Source organism: Trichechus manatus, unplaced genomic scaffold, assembly GCF_000243295.1.
Source record: "Trichechus manatus latirostris isolate Lorelei unplaced genomic scaffold, TriManLat1.0 scaffold00022, whole genome shotgun sequence".
Lineage (NCBI taxonomy): Eukaryota > Metazoa > Chordata > Mammalia > Sirenia > Trichechidae > Trichechus > Trichechus manatus.
The window spans coordinates 17,595,605-17,616,418 of record NW_004443958.1 but is presented as its reverse complement, the minus strand read 5'-3'; the positions used below and the strand labels follow the sequence as shown (position 1 = coordinate 17,616,418).

General features: G+C 44.4%; 1 protein-coding gene across 2 annotated transcripts in view; it reads left to right on the top strand.

The window, feature by feature from the left end:
• Positions 1–20,814, top strand: part of ASAP1 (ArfGAP with SH3 domain, ankyrin repeat and PH domain 1) — a 312,941-nt gene that overhangs the window by 38,162 nt on the left and 253,965 nt on the right. The gene's annotated exons all lie outside the window — the stretch shown is intronic.

Sequence of the window (20,814 nt, the reverse complement as noted above, 5' to 3'; positions counted from 1 at the left end):
CGCCGCGCCCCCGGCCCGCCCGCGGGGATACTCCGCTGCCTCGGAGTGGGACTGTCTGGATTCCTGAGCTGGGGAGGAAGGGGCTCTTGGGGCTGGGGGACCACACCCCCTGAGGGAGTCCCCCGCAACCAGGCCAGTGGGCAGTGGGGGTCCTGAGACGTGCGAGCTCTTGCTCGGTTTGCTCGTCCTTCCCGGGCTTCTGCGGATTTAAAGGCCGGACCCCGACCTCAGCGACTGGAGGTAGAGAGAGGACGGGGCGAGCTCTGAACACCGTGGAAGGCAGAAGAGGGAAGTCCTCTTCCTGTGTGCCGGCAGTTTGCTGGGCGTTTTCCACATAATTGTGACCCTCTCGTAACCCGCGAAGTGGGTGGTGTCCGGCCACCGAGGGCAGAGAGGCGTAGCAGTGTGGCCAAGGTCACCAGCAAGGGACTGGGAGATGGGGAATGAATGCATCTCTCCTGGGCCCTGCTGGACCAGGGAGGCTTTGCTGCAGAGGCAAGGGCCGGTGGAAAAATCCCAAAAGAATCAGAGGGAACTTGGTTGGGACTGCTTCCACCGCGGGATTCTTCCCCTCTGGGCTCCAGTGGCTAAAGCCTGGGTGGAAAGAGAGGTCTGTGCAGATAGGTCCCCACCCGGCGCTCAGGATTGCTGCGCCAGCAGGACCTGCTAGGGAGACCGCAGGCTGATGCTGTCTGTTAGAGCTGACCAGACCAGAGAAGGGAGGCCCTAGGTTGCAGAAAGAACAGCTCCTTTTTAACTAGCCCCCTTGGAAGGCGTTGGGGGGCTCCAGGGAGAGGGCCAAAGGCAAGGCCATTTCTTTTAGTATTTTAAGTGAATTCGTGATACGGCTGGATGGATAAGGGGGAACCGGTAGGCTGCCGAGTTGGAGCTAGAATAAAAAAAGGACATTTGCCCTGGAGCACAGCTCCATCTCTAAGTGCCATATAGCACTACTCCCCTCCAAACAAGCCAAACCTATTTCAACTGAAAAAAAAAGCAGTAGGTGGAACTTAGGAAGGAGATGGTTTTCCCTGAGTGGATTATCTTGTTGTTGGTGTATCTCAGGTTTGGGGAGTGCTTTTCTCATTTAAGCTCATGATGGCCGGTCCACTATTATTGGAAAGCTTGGGCTTCTGTGGGCAGACTGCTCTTCACACAGCCTTGGATTCTCGTCGGGCAGGATTACATGCAGAGGAGGTATTCCAAACACGGGAGTCCTAATTTTTAGGAGGGGAGAGTCTTCTGTTAGTGCCAGGTGCCATCCTGCCTGCAAAGTGCTATGAATTAGTCTGAACATTTCATTCTCAATTGGGGGCGCTTCTGGAGTTCTCTGTGGAGCCAGAGTTGGGTAATTGAACTGAATTTTTAAATGGATGGAGAAGTACCTCCTAACTAGGTTTGTTTGAAAGCCAGAGGTAAATGGTTCTTTTTTTGGCTTTATGAATTGCCAGGCTGTTGCACTAGCCTGACGTTTAGTGTCTGAAATTAAATTTGAGTTGCCAGGCATTCAACCCCATGATGGGTCCGTCCTTCGCTTAATTATGATAAATTGGAACATGCTGATATAGGAGCATTTTGCATCCTTTTTTTTTGCTAATTGTATATATGTCTAAAGAATGTGGCATTGACTAGACTGGTTGTTTTCCTTTTAAATAAGTTCTGTGCGTGCTAATAGAGCTGTCAGTTATTTTAACTTTCCCTTTCTGCACATGCAGATAGTGTTACTGTATTCTGTTTGTGCAGGGTATGATAAGGCAAGTAGTTGGTAGGGGTATGTGTGCATATTTTGCAGCACACCACAGGGTTGGGTTAGTGTTAGATTCCATACAGCTGCTGTTGATCTTGGTTTACGGTGACTAAATTTGAAAGTGAATGCAACAGTTAACCTATTTTGTGAGGAATAGTATAGATTCTGCCATGAAGGTGTGGTCACCTGTGAACTTGAGAAGGAAGTGAACCGGCTAGAAGTTCAAAAATGTCATGTTAGAGTACTTTGATGACATGTTCTCAAGAATATAATAATAGTATTTCATTCAGGATGCCACGGTAATTTTTTCTAAATTTGAGTACAGTACTGGTCAGGAAGTCACTGTCCGTAGTCTGCATCTTTCAGCTTTTGAATCATATTTCATGAGGTTGGACTCATTGAGTGGTTGCCTTTTGCATAAATGTGAAGTGTATCTTTTAGTTTCTTATTGATGGATATTAACTATTACCTCCTGCCGTCGAGTCTATTCCAACTTATAGCGGCCCTGTAGTACAGAGTAGAACTGCCCCATCGGGTTTCCAAGGCTGTAAATCTTTATGGAAGCAGACTGGCACATCTTTCTCCCACGGAGCGGCTGGTGGGTTCGAACTGCCCACCTTTTGATTAGCCAGCTAAGCGCTTTAACCACTGTGCCACCAGGGCACCTAATTAACTACAGTTAAATTTTTATTCTCCTCTTTCCCCCAAGTTTGCATATCGAGGAGGAGTACATTGTTATAAATATCTTATATCTTAAGTAGATTTTGAATTCAATTCTCAGAAAATATAGGGCTTAAGGTTATTGCCCCAAAAATACAAGGAAAAGTTTTGTGTAAACGACACAGTCTTGTTGGCATGTGCTTCGCAAATGAGACGCTTGGAAACTTCATGAACACTGCTGTGTTATTTTGTGGTTATTCTTAGGAATAAAACTTTTGGGTACTTTTTGGTGATGTGGAGACTCAGAAATGGGAATTAATTTGCGAAGCTTGGAATTCTCTTTTTTAAAACTCTTCCTGGTTCTAGTAATTAAGTGCCTCCCTGCATGTATGTGAGCTTTTCTTTTCTTTGGATTCCTAATTAACATAAATAATTCTCAACTCAGAACTATTATATCTCTGAGCTTGGAACCCCAAATTAACCCACTTTCTCCCTTTTGCTATGTTCTGTTGGCAAAGAGTGATGCACAGATGTTGGTGTTTTCATTTAAATTTCTCTGTGATCAGCACTCTAGGATATGGGTCAGAAATCCATGGTAAGAAGAGATGAAGTGTTTACCTATGGGCTCCACCTGTAGGGGCGAAGGGCCCCACATGATTGTGAGAGTCGTGGTTTGCCTGGCATGCAGTGAGTGGCTGCCTTTGGGAAGCTGGAATGGATCAGTTGGTGTTCTGCCAAGGCTTCATCCTGGTGTGTGAGTGTTTTCTAAGCACAAAGCCAGTGTTTTGCTTATCCAGGAACCAGAGCACACTAACATGTGCCATTTTATTCATGACAGTTTGGAAGTCATGAGTAAGTGACTGGAAGACAGGGCTTTCCTGGGAAGGGAGCAGGCAGGCATTCCAGGACTGCCATGTGAGAGGTAGCAGGAGGGACTTTCCATTTAAAGGCTCAGAGTGGGGAATACTTAGGGCTTCATGGAAGAGGGAGAGTCTAGCATGATAAACGAAGGTTTACTTGGTTGTTTAATGTCAGACCAGCACTTGATCTTAGGTGACGGTGTGGAGTAGGCAAGTCTGCCCATTTACTGACCTCTTTGCTAGGCTTAGTGTAGGAAATTGGTATGTGTAATCACATTTAACCCTCACACCAGCTCTGTGAAAGAGGGACAGTTATTATCTCTGTTTGACAAAGGAGAAAATTAAGGCTAAGAGTGATGAAGTGATTGATCTCCAAGGTCAAATGGCCACCAAGTAAAACGGAGTTACCAGTTGCTGTCTAGTCGATTCTGGCTCATGGTGACCCCATGTGTGTCAGTGGAACAGTGCTCCATAGGATTTTCAGTAGCTGGTTTTTTTGGAAGTAGATTGCCAGGCCTTTCTTCTGAGGCACCTCTGGGTAGACTCAAACTTCTAACCTTTCGGTTAGCAGCTGAGTGCATTAACCATTTGTACCACTCAGGGACTCTAAAATGAAGTTAGGGAACTCTTAAATAGTTAAGACATGAAATAGACTTTCTAAATATCTATAAAGACATATTCCAGTGGCTTTGTAGAGAACATAGGTGACTCCACTTTCGTTGTACCTACTAATTTGGTCTCGTGAAATGAAGGTGTCTAAGTTCCTTAGAGACTTAGTTTTTCTTCATGCCCGTATTCCAGGGAGTTCTTAATAAACCAAAACCCGTTGCTGTCAAGTCGATTCCAACTCAGTGACCCTGTTGGACAGAGTCGGACTTCCCCCATAGGGTTTCCATGGAGCTGCTGGTGGATTCAAACTGCTGACCTTTTGATTAGCAGTCGAGCTTTTAACCACTGTGCCACCAGGGCTAATGTACTCTCTGCACCCCCCATGTTTTCAGAGATTTGGGTGTTTTTTCAGATTAAAATGTGGTCGTTTATTTGGGCATAGTACAGGAACAGCATTCACTCAGCACATTTTTTTTTGGTTTTTAGTACCTACTGTGTACAGATCACTTTGCTAAGCCATGTTGAGGTATTGGAGTTATTATATGGATCCTATTATAGAGAAGCTAATGGTCTTTGAGAAAAAGATAAATAGGGCTGAAACTTGTAACAAGGTAGAGAGGTGGTTCATAAGGTGGGGAACTAATATAGGACATTCACCTTAGCAATTTAAGCTGAATCTGTAAGTTACCATCCAATCAATTAAAAAAAAAATAGCGTGTTATGTGTCCAGCAGTGTGCTATGCCCTGGGGATACAAAGATGAACAACTGTGAAGTACACAGTCTAAAAGTTTTCTTAAGGAACTGGCTATCAAGTGTGGGTCTTAACCTTAGATGCTTGTCTTACCTTATACTGATGATGTAGACAGTCCTTTCTGAAGGCATTCAGGTGTTTGAATGAATAAATGAAGGAAGGCATAAGCATTCATTGTCAAGGCCTTTTTGGTAATGACAATAATAATAGTCATCAGTTATTATTGTTCCTGCTATGTGCAAAGGAGTCCCTGGGTAGCGCAAACGGTTAGGTGCTCAACTACTAGCCAAAAGGTTGGTGGTATGAACCCATCCAGAGGCACTTCGGAAGATCTGCTTCCAAAAGTTAACAGCCTTGAAAACCCTATGGAGCAATTTTACTCAGCACACATGGCGTTGCCAAGAGTCGGAATCAACTCCACAGCAACTAACAACTGTGTGCAAGCCCTGTACATACTATTGTTTAACGCTTATATTATCATCAATGATAACTACTATTATCACACAAAAAAAAGAACTCTGGTGGCACAGTGGTTAATCTCTCAGCTGCTAACCAGAAGGTCGGTGGTTCGAACACACCAGCCACTCTGTTCCGCAGGAGAATTATGTGGCAGTCTGCTGCCATAAAGATTACAGCCGTGGGGCAGTTCTACTCTGTCCTGTAGGATTGCTGTGAGTCAGACTTAAATGCACTGGGTTTGGTTTTTTTGGTTATTATCATCGACTCCATCTACAGCAGTTAGGTATTTTGCCCAAGGTCATACGACTAGTAAATAGTGGACTAGGGAATTATTCCCATTTATGTAGAGTTCCCGTGCGTGCCAGCTAGACTTCTTCTGTAGGTGTGTCCTCTCTCCATATAAGTTGTAGCTCTTACCCATGTTGTTCTGGGGATGTTTGTTTGATAAATGCCCTGGCAGTCTGATCTTGTTCACCAGCTCCCAGTGTTCTAGAATACAAGTGCAGTACCTCCCTTACAGTTTGAAAGCTAGTAAATGTAATTAGAAGTGCTACTTTATAAAGTACCTGCTAAACTTAAGAAGCCCATTAATTATCCCCAAGTCGTAGTCTCAGGGAAAAAGCAGGCTCTGGAAGGATTTAGATAAAACCAAGGTTGATCCTATGCATTGCTTAAGATAAAGAAGATGTGTTTGAGTATGTCCCTGACCTCTTGACTGTGGAACAAGGAAAGGCAAACAAGCCTTCCCAGTGATGCTTCTGTTCAACACAGAATTCTGGGCTCCATAGTCCGAGCCTTTAACCAAGGGTGGAGTTGATTCTGACTCATAGTGGCCTTATAGTACAGAGTAGAACAGCATTTCCAAGGAGTGGCTGGTGGATTTGAGCTGTATCACCAGGGCTCTGGAAGTACTCAGGTTGAGCTTTTGCTGGACATAACCAGCAGAGGTCAGTGAATGAAGAATACATTTGCCTGCATTAGCAAAGGGAGTAGGAAAGTCTGTGTGCCAGAGCTCATGTTCTTTCTAAAGCAAAGTTCAAACCTCTTAGCCAGGTATTCCATGCTAATGCTGTTTGCCCTTTATAAACATCTTTAGGGTTTAAAAAACATTTCCACATCTATCATCTAATAAAACCCCTGCCAGGTGGCATTCTTATTATCATTGCCTTTTACATATGAATAAACAAGGCTCAGAGAGATTCGATGACCTGCCCAGTATCACATACTCTAACTGTGGAGTTGGGCAGTGAATGCAGGCTCTGGCTAGTTGTTTTGTCTTGCAGGGTCCATGGAAAAAGATATCTGCTAATTATTTTTCTTATCCCTGCTTGATTTCTAGTGCCAGAGAGAAAGAGTTTGGGAGAGAGAAGGAAAAGGGTCAGTTTCGTCCGTTCTTCTGAGACTTCTTGTTGGACCTCTCTAGGTCTCTCTGCCTTTTGTGGTAAAACACAGTGGTGCCAGCAGCTCTCCCAGGGCTCAGCAGAAATGAGAATGGCCCTTTGGCTTTCCAGCTCCACCTGGTATCTTCAGTCTGGAACTGTTGACCAACCTGTCTCTGCCTGTGAGCTACCCACAGCCCTGGCTGAAGAACTGTGATTTTTCCGTGGAGTTGCTGCAGGGCACTCTGGCTGTCTGCCTTCTGGCTTCCCGGCGGTCCATCGCCCTGTCTTTGCTGGAACTCTGGTTACTTGGGGAATCACTGAATGCCAGAGTTGAAGGGACCTTGAAGAATATCTATTCTAGTCCTTGCCAGCCTGGGAGCCTCAGCTCCGAGGGGTCTATGAAAGTTGTAATGGGGGTCTAATAGTCATTTGCAGTGTTTCAAAAAAAATGGACACCTCTGATAACATGGTCCAGAGTAACTCACGCCAGATGTCTTTGATTTTGACTGAAATACACCAGCTTAATGGTGTAGTACTGATGGTCTTCTGCTTATCAGATGCTTGGATTGCCTAAAACTGGGGAAGCCTGGAATTCGTTTGCTAGAAGAGCCTTCAAGCTTTATATTCCTGTAGAAGTAAGTTCATGACAGATGGGGAACCACCCAGATCTAGTTCAGTCCTGTTGCTTTCAGACATGGAGACCGAGGCCTAAAGATGGGTAGGAAACTGAAGGGATTTGAATTCAGGTCTCTTGACTTTCAACTCAGGGCTCTTTGCTCTGGTCTCCAACAGGGCTATCGAGGCTGATTATATACCATGGGGGAATCTTTCCCAGTGCCCCTCCTGGAACTTGCTTCCAGGCAGGAGGAGGAGAGAGTAAACATGAATTTGGGAGCCTGATGTTACTAGTCCAGTCTGCTGTGTAAGTCCTGGTCTCACAGACATGCTGTGCGAGGCCACAGTCGCCCTCCCTGACGTGGGGCTGAGAGGCTTTCATTAGAAGCCGTTTGTGGTGTTGGGCGTTCAGACACTCACTACCCAGGCCTTTGCCTTTGTGTTTGTGAGTCAAGGGAGCCTCAGAGAAGTGGTTTCCATTTATGTAACCTAGTCATTTTGGGGAGTAGAACTAGATCTTGACCTTGGCTATTCCTACCTGTATTCTTTAAACATGAGTAAGTGATGGGGCTGGAGTTCGCTTCACTTCTAAGCCTTGGCTTCCTCATTTGATCAATAAATGGGGTTGTTTTGAGTATTAAAGGAGATAATGCATATGAGGCACTCATCAGGTGACTTTACCTGCTGGTAAAATGTGGCGCTACGAATGTCAGATTAGTGATCCCTCCTCCTGTGGGGCAGAGAAGAAGAAAGTGAGAGGTCAGAAGCATTTTTTGGAGGGGAGGGGGGCAGAAGTCCTCTCTACTTCGACCAGGGTAACGTTTGAGTTGAGAAGGGGATGTTCCATTGCCTAGGTTAATGGCAGCCCCGTCGTTTTCTAGTTACTGAAGCTTCCTGTGTCTTGGTTTCCTCATGAGCATTGTACCTACCTCTTAGAGTCGTGACCATTGAGTTAGTAAGTGTAAAGTGCTGAGAACAGTGCCTGGCATAGTAAGTGCTGTATAAATAGTTGCTCTTATTATTGTTGCTGTTTATTACTATTGGACTAGACCCATGAATGAGACTTGGTCAACTCGTTTCAGAAGGGTGGATGTTGAGGTCAGATGGCAGAGCTGGCCACGTGTACTTCAAGGACCTGGATGGTGGAGGAGCAGGTGGGACTAGGGGGAGGAGGGAGGGCAGCATTAAACACACTGACCATTGAGGGTAATGGTCAAAGCCAGTTTGATCTGAACAGACTTTACAGCTGCTGTCGACTCACTTTAAGTTGTATACTTAGCCCTTGGTGGGTGCCATTCGCTGAAATAAGGGAACAGTGCTATCCGCTCTGACCCAGACCAAGCTGATGGGCTCTACTGGTGAAACTTCTTTGTCCATGCTTCCAGTGTCAGTGCTAATCCTTTCTGCTTGCTTCCATGTACACACACCCTTCCCTGTGTGTCATCCATTGAAGCATCAAAGAAATGATTGTGCTGTCTTTGGTGCAGCTGTGGGGCCAGTGCTGTTGCTTTTGATTTTTGCTGGGGCTCTGGGGTAATGGAGGTGGCTGGGTGGTGCAGAGAGTTAAGTGCTTGACTTCTGGCTGAGAGGTTGGTGGTTTGAACCCACCCAGAGGCGCCTCAGAAGACATGCCTGACCGTCTGCTTCTGAAAGGTCACAGCCTTGAAAACCCTGTGGAGCAGTTCTGCTCTGTACACATGGAAATTGACTTGACGGCAACCAGCAACAACAGTGGGGTAATGAGCTGCTTTCTCTGTGTCATAATAAATGCAGGTATTTGATTTTGATCGTTTGTGGGGAGGTACTGGGGGAGCATTTATGCCTCAGTCCTGCCTGGAACTGAGCCTGGCAGCCAGGGTGTGTGTTTACTGATTACAGCTTAGAGCACTGAGACCACAAGGAATTCTCTTTTGGTTTGGAGGCAGGATCCTTAAAGTGAAAACAATCTCTCCTTGAATGTACATTTCTGCGTGCTTTATAGTTTCTTTTCATTGTCAGTAAAATGAGTTTTAATTATTTGTTGGGCAGGGCTAGATCCGATCAGGATGCACTTGGCTCTGCTAGGTCTTAACAGGATCCTGGCATTCACGGTTGGCTCTTTCTGGCCCAGAGCACCATCTGAGCAGCCCGAAGTCATGCTGTTTGTGGTCAGTTACATAAGAACTGGGTTTCAGTGCTGACTGAGGCTATGGTACAATTTCCCAAAAAGAACTGGAATATATGTCCCTTTGATAAGACAGCACCCAATTTAGCTGCCCAGAAGCTAGGAAAACAAAATCAGAACCTCGTGTGCCGGGGGATAAAGCCCAAAAGACAATTGCATTTTGGTACCAGCTATTACAAAAATCAGAGTTGCTAAATCCATTGAGGCCATGCCTTTCCAGATGTGCTTTGGATGGAAGAAAATATAAACTCTTCCAGGTTCTTTCCATTATTAATAAAGTCTGGATTCTTTGCGTTTCTGTAACATTGTGCCCGGGGGTTAGGGCAGGGACGGCCATGTTCCAGTGCCTAGTGTAGTACCTGGCACACAGCAGGCTATGGTAAATGTGATTACCATATCATCCACAGAGCTGGAAAAGGCCCTGGAGACCATCTAGTCCAACTCCTCCTTTCTATGAGTGAGGAAGCTGGTTCCCAGAAAACCCAAGTGTCTTAGGCTGGGTTCTCTAGAGAAGCAAAACCAGTGCAGCATATAAATATATATATAGAGAGATTTATATAAAGGAAATGGCTCACACGGTTGTAGAGGCTGGGAAGTCCCAAGTTTGTGGGTCAGGCTAAGGCTTCTCCTGACTCATATAGCCACAGGTGCTGCAAGTCCAAGATCGAAGGTCAGATAAGGAGGCCTCTGGCCCATGGGTAAGAGGACAGGTAAGCTGGTAGCTCAAGTCCCAAGATCTGGAGGTCAGATGAACAGGATCCATCTGCAGGATCCATAGCGAGCAAAAGCCAGCAAGCCTTGCCAGAAAATCCACCTGTATTTGATGCAGGCCACACCCCCAAGGAAACTCTCTTTTAACTGATTGGCTGCTCACAACAGATCTCATCATGGAGGTGATTACATCATTAAAAAGCTGCCAAACTACATCATAACTATGAAACCACTGAGGATCATGGCCCAGCCTAGTTGACACACAACCTTAACCATCACATCAAGTGTGCTAGGCTTTTTGCTGTAATAGAACTCCCTCCTTTAATTAAAAAAAAAAGAAAAAGAAAAACACACCTAGTTCAGGTAAAATGGAGACATATTGAAAGGATCTGTGGTGGTTATTTTATGGAACATGAAGGACAAGAGTGGTAGGAAATGGGTGTATTCTCTGGCTCTTGGGGCCATTTGGCTTTTCATTCTGTTTTTTTGTATGTGCTTTAAATTTCCATGCTTATAGAGAACTGGCCTTTTCTGCTTTCGGGGACAAATGGCAGAGAATTGCAGCTTCAGCCCTCCATGATCCCTCAGCTCCATTGCCCCACACCAGCTGGAATCTCTGTGCCTGATTCAGACACCTTGGAGGGAGGATCAGGTTGGAAATCACCTCTGGTCCAATAAACTTTGGCCAGGATGATGGGTGGGGCTAAGTCCTGCTCTTCAGTAGAGACTGAGGATGATGGTGGTTCTCAAGGGTAGGAGGATAGGGAAGCTCCTTGTATGTATACCCAGGTCACATAGCAAAGCTAACACTAGATCCCAGGTCTTCGGGCCCCCATCATTTTCACTTTTCATTATTGTGAAAACAAATTGGAGATGGCCATACCTCACAGGATTATTGGGAGAGCCAGTAGGTAAGGTAAGGCAGTGGCACTTGGTAGATGGTAGTTTAACTGCAAATCTCGCCTCCCATTGACCTGTCTGCTCCATATTCAGTTGGGAAACTACAGAGCTGTGGTCAGAGCACCATGCTGCCTAGTTTTAGCTTTCCTCATATTGTCAAGACAGACTAATATCCCACTCAGGGTGTGGTCAGAGAAGAAACACCCCAGTGTCATGTATATCTCAAGTGATGACAGGGTGCTTTATTAGTGATCTGCAAATGTATAGAGGAATAGACAGGACAGTTAGGCTGTTTGGGAACATTTCTGGTTTGACTGACTTTCCCCCAGGGTTAAATAACAGGCTGCTTGAAGTTCTGATGAGGGTTAACATGGTTCCTTCCATTAAATGGCTTCTCCACTGCCCATTTACACACGAAATAAAATTTAAGAGTCTTCTTGTTTTGAAATGTGGGAGTCTTTATGTTTCATTAATCTTTTTTTTTTTTTATGAAGCCCACTTCCTTTTCTCTGTAATGTTTATTCACATTAATAGCGTTTACATAAAATTAGATACTCTTTATTTCCACAAAGTGCAAATCAAAATAAGCATTCACTGCTGGCCCAGCAGCTGCTGCTGCTTTAATAATAGTAATATTTTTCATATCGATGCAAGTGAATGCACTGCTTCCCAGTAAATGAAATGGTGCCAAGTCAGACAATGCTGTCACTGTCCCAAGACTTCTTCCGTGTTTTTATATGAGAGTTTGAATGAATTCAGAATCAGCAAACGCTGCAGTTACACACCTACTCTGTGCTGGGCACCGTGCTGGGTGCTCTACACACATCATCTCACTTAATTTAATCCTTACAACACCTCTGTGGGTTAGATGCTGTTTCCCCATTTCACAGATGATGCGCCCGGCTTAAAGGATTCAGCCCATTCCATGCACTTTCCACTTCAGACTTGTCTTCAGGAAAAAATGCTTTATATTGTGGGTGAAAGGCTAATGAGCTGGAACAGTCAGGAAATAGGCTTCTACTGACACATGAAGTACTTAGGTTAAAGTTGAAAAAGAACTTCCTGGCAGGTTATGGCCATGGAGATGGCATTTATCCTCTGGTTTTGGCATTATTTGGTCATTGATAGGCTAATGAACTACATTATAATATTATTACTCATGCTCGTATATGTCTTAATTTTTAATAGATTGTAAATATCTCAGGGCCAGAGAACCCCCCCACACACACACATTTTTCTTTTACTTGACTGGCACTCAGATATTTGACTAAAATTATGAAGATAATAGTGAAACTACATTTGATTTAACAATTCTTGAGGGCAGATCTGGTAAGGGTTTTCCAAATACTGTTTAAGTCTTCCTCTCTGGACTTCAGTTACATGCCTCCTGATTGCACAGAGCAGTTGGGAAAATGCACAATTACTAAATTTCCTGAAGGTTGTGCCATAGATTCATGGCAGACCTGGATGCTAAGCCAAATCCTTCGTCTGTCGTTTTGGTGCCTGCAACCTACAGTCTCATTGGGTGAATAATAATCACTGACAGTGATAGTTCTGAGTTCTTTGCATGCCAGCTCTATACTGAGTACTTTGTATGTGCTGTTGCTAACCATCATGTCACCCAGCTAGCCCATGAGGGAGACGGAGCAAACCTAGGTCTTTCAGGCTCCACAGCCCACGCCCTTCCCCTCTGCCATCCTGCCTGGTTTTGCTGGAGCTACAAAGTGCAAGTAAAGAGGAGAGAGTCTGGTTAGTTTTTAGTTTCTTAGTGGAAACACACACACACACACACACACACACAAACACATACACACACTAACAAGACACACATCCAGTGGAAAAGGAAAGCATGTGTCCCTCCTGATTTGTTTCCTTTAAGGTGAGTGGGAGACATTTAAATTGAGATAATTTACACCAGTCATCTGAGTGGCCAGGTCTTGATGTATCAGAGGGAATTGGTATTTTCAAAAAGAGATGACCTCTCTGATTTTTTTTTGTGGATGTCAAGCGGTAAATCATATGACTGAATGAGTAATTGTGCCCTGGGTTCACCTTCCAACATTTTTGTACTCTGGTATAACCTTTCACAAAGTGCTTTCATATGTATTGTCTCGTCTCATTTACGCAACACCCTGTTGGGCAAGAAAGCCACCATTTCCTCTTTTGACAGATGAGGAAACTGAGGCTCAAAAAGTTAAAAAGATTTGTTAACGGTCACAGGACTGAAAAGTAGCATGCTGAGGCTCAAAGTCCATTCTGCCTCCCAGTCTCATGCCGCCCACTCTTCCCTCCCACAGCTCACCATCTGAAACACAGCCCTATATGGCAGCCCTAAATGGAGCCCTGGTGGCACAGTGGTTAAGAGCTTTGGTTGGCAGTTCGAATCCACCATCTGCTCCTTGGAAACCCTATGGGGCAGTTCTACTCTGTCCTGTAGGGTCACTATGCCGTCGACTTGACAGCAACGAGTTTGGTTTGGTTTTGTAACTTAAAGACTTTTAATAATAATAATATTATTGGATAATTCTGTAATAAACTTCTCATTATTAGGTCCCCCCACCCCCATCCCATCACCACCAAATACATGTAGAACCTTCTGTAGTCCTTTTTTTTTCTTTTAGTAACTCAGTTAACCAAGTGGCTTTTTACTGGGCATGTTTCTTTTTGTTTGTTTGTTCTTAAGTTTTTACACATACGCGAAAGGAGAGACTAGTATGAATCTCCATGTATTATCACTCAGCTTCAACGGTTACCTGCTTTTGGCCAATCTGATTTTCATCTATGTCTCCCCCCCCCCCAACATTTTTTGACGCAATCTCAGATATTGTTTCATTTCATCCATAACTATTTTAGTATATATCTAAAAGATAAGGATTTTGCGGGGGGTGTTGGGGGGGAGACTGAACCACAATACCATAGTCACACCTGAAAAATTCTGAAAAGGGAGAATGTACAGAAGACCAGACTTGGAGTCCAAGCCCTATACAGGGGGCACCTGGCTACAGATACCTTGTCTCTATCTTGCAGGTGCTGCCTATCTTAGTTATCTAGTGCTGCTATCAGAGAAATACCACAAATGGATGGCCTTAACAAAGAGAAATTTATTCTCTCACAGTCTAGGAGGCTAGAAGTCCAAATTCAGGATGCCAGCTACAGGGGAAGGCCTTCTGTCTCTTGGCTCTGGAGGAAGGTCCTTGTTATCAATCTTCCCTGGTCGAGGAGCTTCTCAGTGCAGGGACCCCAGGTCCAAAGGACTCAGTATTCTCCTGGCTCTTGTTTCTTTGTGGTATGAGGTTCCCTGTCTCTCTGCTCGCTTCTCTCTTTTATATCTCAAAAGATACTGGCTTTAGACAAAATCTAATCTTGTAGATTGAGCCCTGCCTCTTTAACATAACTGCTGCTAATTCCATCTCATGAACATCATAGAGGCAGGATTTACAACACAGGAAAATCACATCAGATGACAAAATGGTGGACAATCACACAATACTAGGAATCACGGCATAGCCAAGTTGACAGACGTTTTTGGGGGACACAATTCAGTCCATGACACTGCTTGAACATATTTCATTTCCATTTATTATCTCCATCTGAACATTTCATCTGCTAGGAAGCTCATTTGGATTAATAAGTCTCTTTACAGACCCAACATACTGCCACACCATTCACACATGGTTGTGAATTACTTAACACTTGATTGAGAAATAGAGAGGGAAGTTGCTTTGAATTGGGGGCTCCTTTAGAAGTCCGGGGGTCTGGGTAGAGAACCAGAGTAGGGACCTTGGGAGCAGTAACTTGAAGGAAGGAGAAGAGGAGGAGAAGGTGCCAAAAGCAACTTTAATTTGACTTTTCTGAGAGTTGGAACATTGTTTTTTAAAGGCCACGTTTGTATTTCAGATCTTGTCTTTGAGCTGGCCCTTGGCCAGAGAGCCCTATTGCGTTGTTATGTGAATTTATCCCATTATGGGCTTGTAAGGGGGTTTTCCTAGACGAACCTGGAAACCCAGCCGCTGTTATTTTTTGTGGGGTGGTGGTTCCTTTTCAGTTCCAAAGATTTCGAGTCTGCCCATTCTTAAGTCTGAGATTGCTTCTGAGTATGTTAGGCCTCTACTTCCCTAGCAGATCCCAGCAGCAGTTTAATGGAGTATTCTTCCTAGTAGGATTTCAGGTTACAGTGGAATTTAAGTCAAGGTTGACTCTTGGCAGAATGTACTGGGTTCCACACTGAGTTCGTTATGAGTAGTATTCTTGTGGTATTCTCACAGCATCTGGAAGGTAAACAGTATTTATTAACTGCATTTTACAGATAAGGAAACTGAGTTAGAGAGATGAAGTAACTTGACCAAGGTATGCAGTCATTGGGAAGCTGGAGTTTGTCTCTGTAAAGACCATGGTCTTTCCATGATTAGTGTAATCCTTGCCCCTTTAAGCCTCCTTGCTTCCTCTTAGGACCCCTGGGTATTCTCCTCCCCATTTCACCCTACGGAGAATCGGAGAATCGCTGGCTCAGGATCCATATCTTCCTTACCAGCTAACTCTGTGGAGAAGAGCTCTCAGGTGATTCACTCAAAGCAGTAATGCTTGCTAAGGCTCACTCCAGCAGCCATTAGTACTTCCAACAGGGCGTGATGCCCTAACCCAGTAGAATTTTAGAGCATTCTGGGGAGGCAGTTGAGAGATAGTTTTAGGTGTTGGCCATGGGGATTTTCCTCACACTTTACAGTGTAGCTGGCTGTCTCTCCTCATGTTTCAGGCCAGTGAACCCTTGGAAAACAATGTCAGGTTCCCTGAGTCTCTTTGTTTGAATCTCTGGTTTCTATCTGGCCTTTTACCTGTTCCAGGGTGAAAACATCACACAGTTTAGTAAAGCATAAATAGTTTTATTTGGCATATGTTCGAAGAGATAAAAGTGGGAAACGAACAAGCATGCTGCTAGAGCCATGTCTGCCCAAGTTCAAAGAATATTACAGAATAGGCAAGAATGGGAAAACAGACAAGCATGCTGTCACAGCCATGTCTGCCTGAGTCTGAGGAACGGTACAGAGTCATCAGTATATATTAACATTACAAATGGGAAAACCATTGAAAGCTTCCCCTTTTCACAGATTGGCTAGAAACTGATCCTACATTTTGAACTGTCTTTCTTAACAGTCGGTGAAAGGTTCCCTAAAAGATGTTTTCCAAGATTGTCCTAGCTATTGTCTTTATATCTCACAGCCCAGTTGATGTGTCCTTGTGAGTCCTTATGAGTACATCTCCAGTTGGGTCACATTCTAGGACAGGGAATAATGGCTCCAATATTATCTACTAAATCATACCTTGTAAGCAAACAGACAAATACTTGGCCTGTCTCCCTTCTTGATGTCAGCACTCTTAAAGGCTGTTAGTGAACCACCCTGGTCACCTAGTGTGTGTCTGACATTGGGCTGGGCAGTTAATTAACAGACATTGTGTAATTTAATCTTTGCATCATCCTCATGAGGTGGATTCTGTGGTCCCCATTTTACAGATGTGGAAACAGAAACTCAGAGGTGCTTGTGAAGCTCTTGACATGTATTATATCATTTAAACTTACGATGGAAATAATATTTGAGTTTTCAGACCAGAAGCGTTGGGGGTGCAGATGGTTAAGCGCTAGGCTGCCAGCTGAAGGGTTGGTGGTTTGAACCCACCCAGCAGCTCCATGGGATAAAGACCTGCCTTTCTACTTCATAGAGATCACAGCCAAGAAAAGCCCATGGCGGCAGTTTTGCCCTGTCACATGGGTCGCTATGAGTTGAAAACAACTTGATAGCACCTAGCAACAACTACTTGAAGATGAGTTCTCTGGTCCTCATTTCAAGATGTGGAAACAAACTCAGAGAGGTGCCTGCTAAGTTCTTAACATAAATTATATCATTCAAACCTGTGATACAAGTAATCTATTTGAATTTTCAGACCAGGAAGCTGAGGCTTGGGAATGGATAGTTTCCTGGTTCAGGTTATACTGCTAAAGGGAAGGGACCAAGACTCAAACTGAGATCTGTCTGACTCCCAAATCTCTAAGTCTCTGCTCTTAACCCCTCTGTTAGCTGTTCTTACCCGATCCCACCACTGGACATGGGTCAAGCCTGAGCTGCTTGGTCAAGTCTGCTTATGCGCTAGGCACTGTCAGGCCTTCACCCAGGCTTACTGAAGACAAGCATGAGTAATCAACAGGAGTTTGACATTGTGACACTTGAAGCATATATCCATTTTGGGAATTGGGTGGCCTTCCTGGTGCCCCGCACCCATGCAGGCATGCTGTGGGTGGTGGATGTGCTTCCCTCTGGAGCTGTTGGGTGGGTGTTTAGTGTGACTCCACTTCCTGCCCTAACTCATCGTGTTACTTGACTTGAGTGGCTTGGTTTGATCTGTTAGCTCCTCTACAATCACATGGCATTACTAAATCACGCTATATACTGGCTGAACAACGCCCCCCAACACCCAAAGAAAAAAAAAGAGAAAAAAACCCTAGTATTTTATTACTGTGAAGCCTTTTGGAAATCCATTGCAATGACTGAGCAGATTAAGAACCATTCAGGATTCCTCAAAAAGTTAAACATAGAATTATAAGACTCAGTATTTCACTCCTAGGTATATACCCCAAAAAACAGGATGTGTAATGGCCTGTTAAAAACATGGACTGTGGGATGAAAATTCTTAAATACATAGTTTACAAAATACATATTCATTTTACTCACTGAATATTTAATTTCTGATCCCAGAAAGATTATAGGTATGAAGGAGGATAGAGGAATTTGCTCCATAGCCAGCATAAATTGTTACCCAGGATGAATTAATTTGTGTTTATTTCTGAAGTAGCAGTGGTTGCTTCCTGAGGGCCTAACCTGGTTTGACTCTCTTGTATGATAAATTGGTGTGTTAGTCTGTCTCCTCCCTCTCAGAGAAGACACTGTCAGTTTTCATTTCCTAGGAAGTTCCTGTTTGCCTTGCAGACACCCATTCTTGCCCATGACTGTATGGAATCCTTGGAAGACAGTGGGTTATTTGAGGTCATTCCCTTTTCCAGCTGCTCCTCCTAGCCTGTTCTACATGTGGAAACCACTGTGTTGGCTGTGTTGGGATGTTGGTTCAGTTCTGTTGCGTTACTACTTTGAAGACAGGGACCTTGTCTTATTTACCTTTTCATCTCCAAAGACTGGGACCCAGTAGAATGAGCCCCCTTTGAGTGAACAAGTGAAAACACACGCACACATGCAGTGGGAAGCCTTGAAGAATTAGACAAGGTTGACCTGGCTCTGTGTGTGGTAGAATTAAGGAGAAGGAGAGTTTGGGAGTCTGGAATTGGGTATAAGACCAACTGACGGGCATGGGGAGGACAGCTGGGAGAGACCCTGAAGGCAGGGGAGGGAGAGGAATTTTAGTGTTTATAAAATTTCAAGGGAAATAATGTCACGCTGGAGTTTTAGAGCCAGAAGGAGCCTTAGAAATCATGGAGATCAACCACCTCATTTTCCAGATTGTTGGGATTTCTCATCCACCCTGAGCCACAGCCCACTGATCTTCAGGGCACAAAAGCACACGGATCTCTTTAAATTAGTGCTTTTATTGATTTAAACACTTACCGATCATTGGCAGTGTATCTTATGTTTTAAGTAATTGCTTTTGTTTTGTGTTTGAGCCCTGAGATGATTTTATCATCAAGAAAGCAATTTTTAAAAATTTCTAGAGAGCAGTTAATAGAATGCTATCTTCATGTGGAAGAGAATCACCCATGCTGAGCCTTGTGCTAGCCATGCTCACCATATCTGCTTCTTCCTCTTCGTGACTTCCCCATTCTTGCTTATTCCGTGTTTCCCTCCTGGTCCTCTTGCCCTGTTCAGGAATACGTTCATATTTGCAGACTCTTACCACTTGCTCTCCACAAAGATGTAAATTATTTGTCCATGTCTTGAAATTTCCAACATTTTCCATTCATCTAGAACCTTAGTGTTTACAAAAACCGATTGCCGCTGAGACAACTCCGACTCATGATGACCCCATGTGTGTTTGTAGAACTCTGCTCCATAGGGTTTTCAGTGACTGATTTTTTGGAAATAGATCACCAGACCTTTCTTCTGAGGCACCTCTGGGTAGACTCAAACTTTCGATTTTTTGGTTAGCATCCAAGCACATTAACTTTTTGCATGTCCCATAGTTTACAAAAGATGAGGGATTCCCTCCACACCTAGCATAAATCGTGTATGTTGTCTTATTCTGTGATGAAGAACAGTGTTGTCTCAGAGAAGTTAAGTAACTTGCCTAAAATCTCACAGAGAGCGAGTGCTGGTTACATGTTGAGTCCAGATGTGATGACTCATACTCCCATGGCTTTTTCCGTGACAGAGACCTTACTTTTCCTTTAAAAGTCTCCCTGATGAGAAAACCCAGTGGCTCTGTCTGTATCTGTTAAGCTTACCTAGAATTCCTTTAACTTGAGAGTTCATTTCCCACTCTCCTTCCGTACCATCCTGAGTACTACACTGCTTAGGCGGGGCAGTCAGTGCTCTTTAGTACTCAGGATTTTTTATTATTCTGCCCCCACCCTGATCTTGGTTATTCGTCAGGCCAGCATCCCCACTTCTGGGCCAGCCACTCTGCAGGACGAGCCCAGCAACAGGTGCTCTGGGGGGAAATTGCCAAGGAAACAGCCCCCAAGAGGTTCGCGATCTAGCGGAGGAGATAGGCTGGTAACTGCAGCAGGACGGCCAGAGTCGCGGGCTCTGTCCACGGAGTGCTGCTGTGACAAGGAAGACGTGATTGTCCTCAGCTTCAACTGAAGAAACCCAGGCTGGGGGTTGCTGTGCAGTTTGAAGATGCTAGAATGGGAGCGCTGTTAGCCCGGCATGTACAGTTTCCTCCACACCCCATTTCATGCCTTTGAAAGCAGAAATGAAAAACTTCCACACAGATTTTTTCATGGCCAGCTGGAGTCACTAGAGATATTGCAGAATATTTCCAGGGGTGACTATGAGCATGAAAGCTATTTGGGAGTAGTTGGGAATGTTTTTGTGGAGGAGGGTCCCCCCCTTTACTTACCTGACATGCATCTTCTCTGGCTGCTGCTGGCCACTGTTGTCAAACACTCCTATATGCAGGGTATAAGCACTGGCTATATGTCAGATGATTTGAGTAGAGAGGGGACAGGACCTCGAGCCTATGCCATGAGGGCCATAGTATTTGGAGGGTGGAAGGAGGATGTTTTTGCATTTTTGTAGTTCTTTCTCATTTCTACCAATCTAAATTATAACTGCATCACACAGTTCAACTCATACCCCACCGTTTAAGGCAGGTAGGTACTGTTCAATGCCTAGGTCTTCCACTTACTAACTGTGCAATTTTGGGCAAGTTATTTAACTTCTCTGTGCATTAGATGCCTGCTCCCAGCATCACCTGTAAATATGCACTTTATTTTCAGCTGTGTATTTATACTGTCCTATTGCCAGGGCTTCGAACTGGTTTCTTTCCAGTGAGAATTTGCATTTCTAACAAGTTCCCAGGCCATGCTAATGCTGTTGGTTAGGGACCAATTCTTAGAACCACTAGCAGCCCTGGCTCTTGGCATGGGCTTCTGTGAGGATGAGCGGAGTGATGCATGCAGAGAGGCAGGAGCTCCTTAAGTGAAGGGGCCTTGTCTTGCTGTTTTTTCCCTGGTGCCTAAATGTGTGATTTAGGGCAAGACCCTTCACCTCTCTGAGCCTGTTTCTCCATCTGTAAAATGAGCATAATATATATTTAAAGGATTATTGTGAGGATAAAACAATATAATGACTACTGCGTACCTTATACTGTGTGTTTCTATATAAATGGTAGCTGTAAACTCTTGGACCGTTCCCTTGGTGTCATGGTTTGCATTATGTCCCCCAAAAAATGTGTGTATCAGTTTGGCTAGGCCAGGATTCCTGGTACTGTGTGATTTTCCTGTATGTTGTAA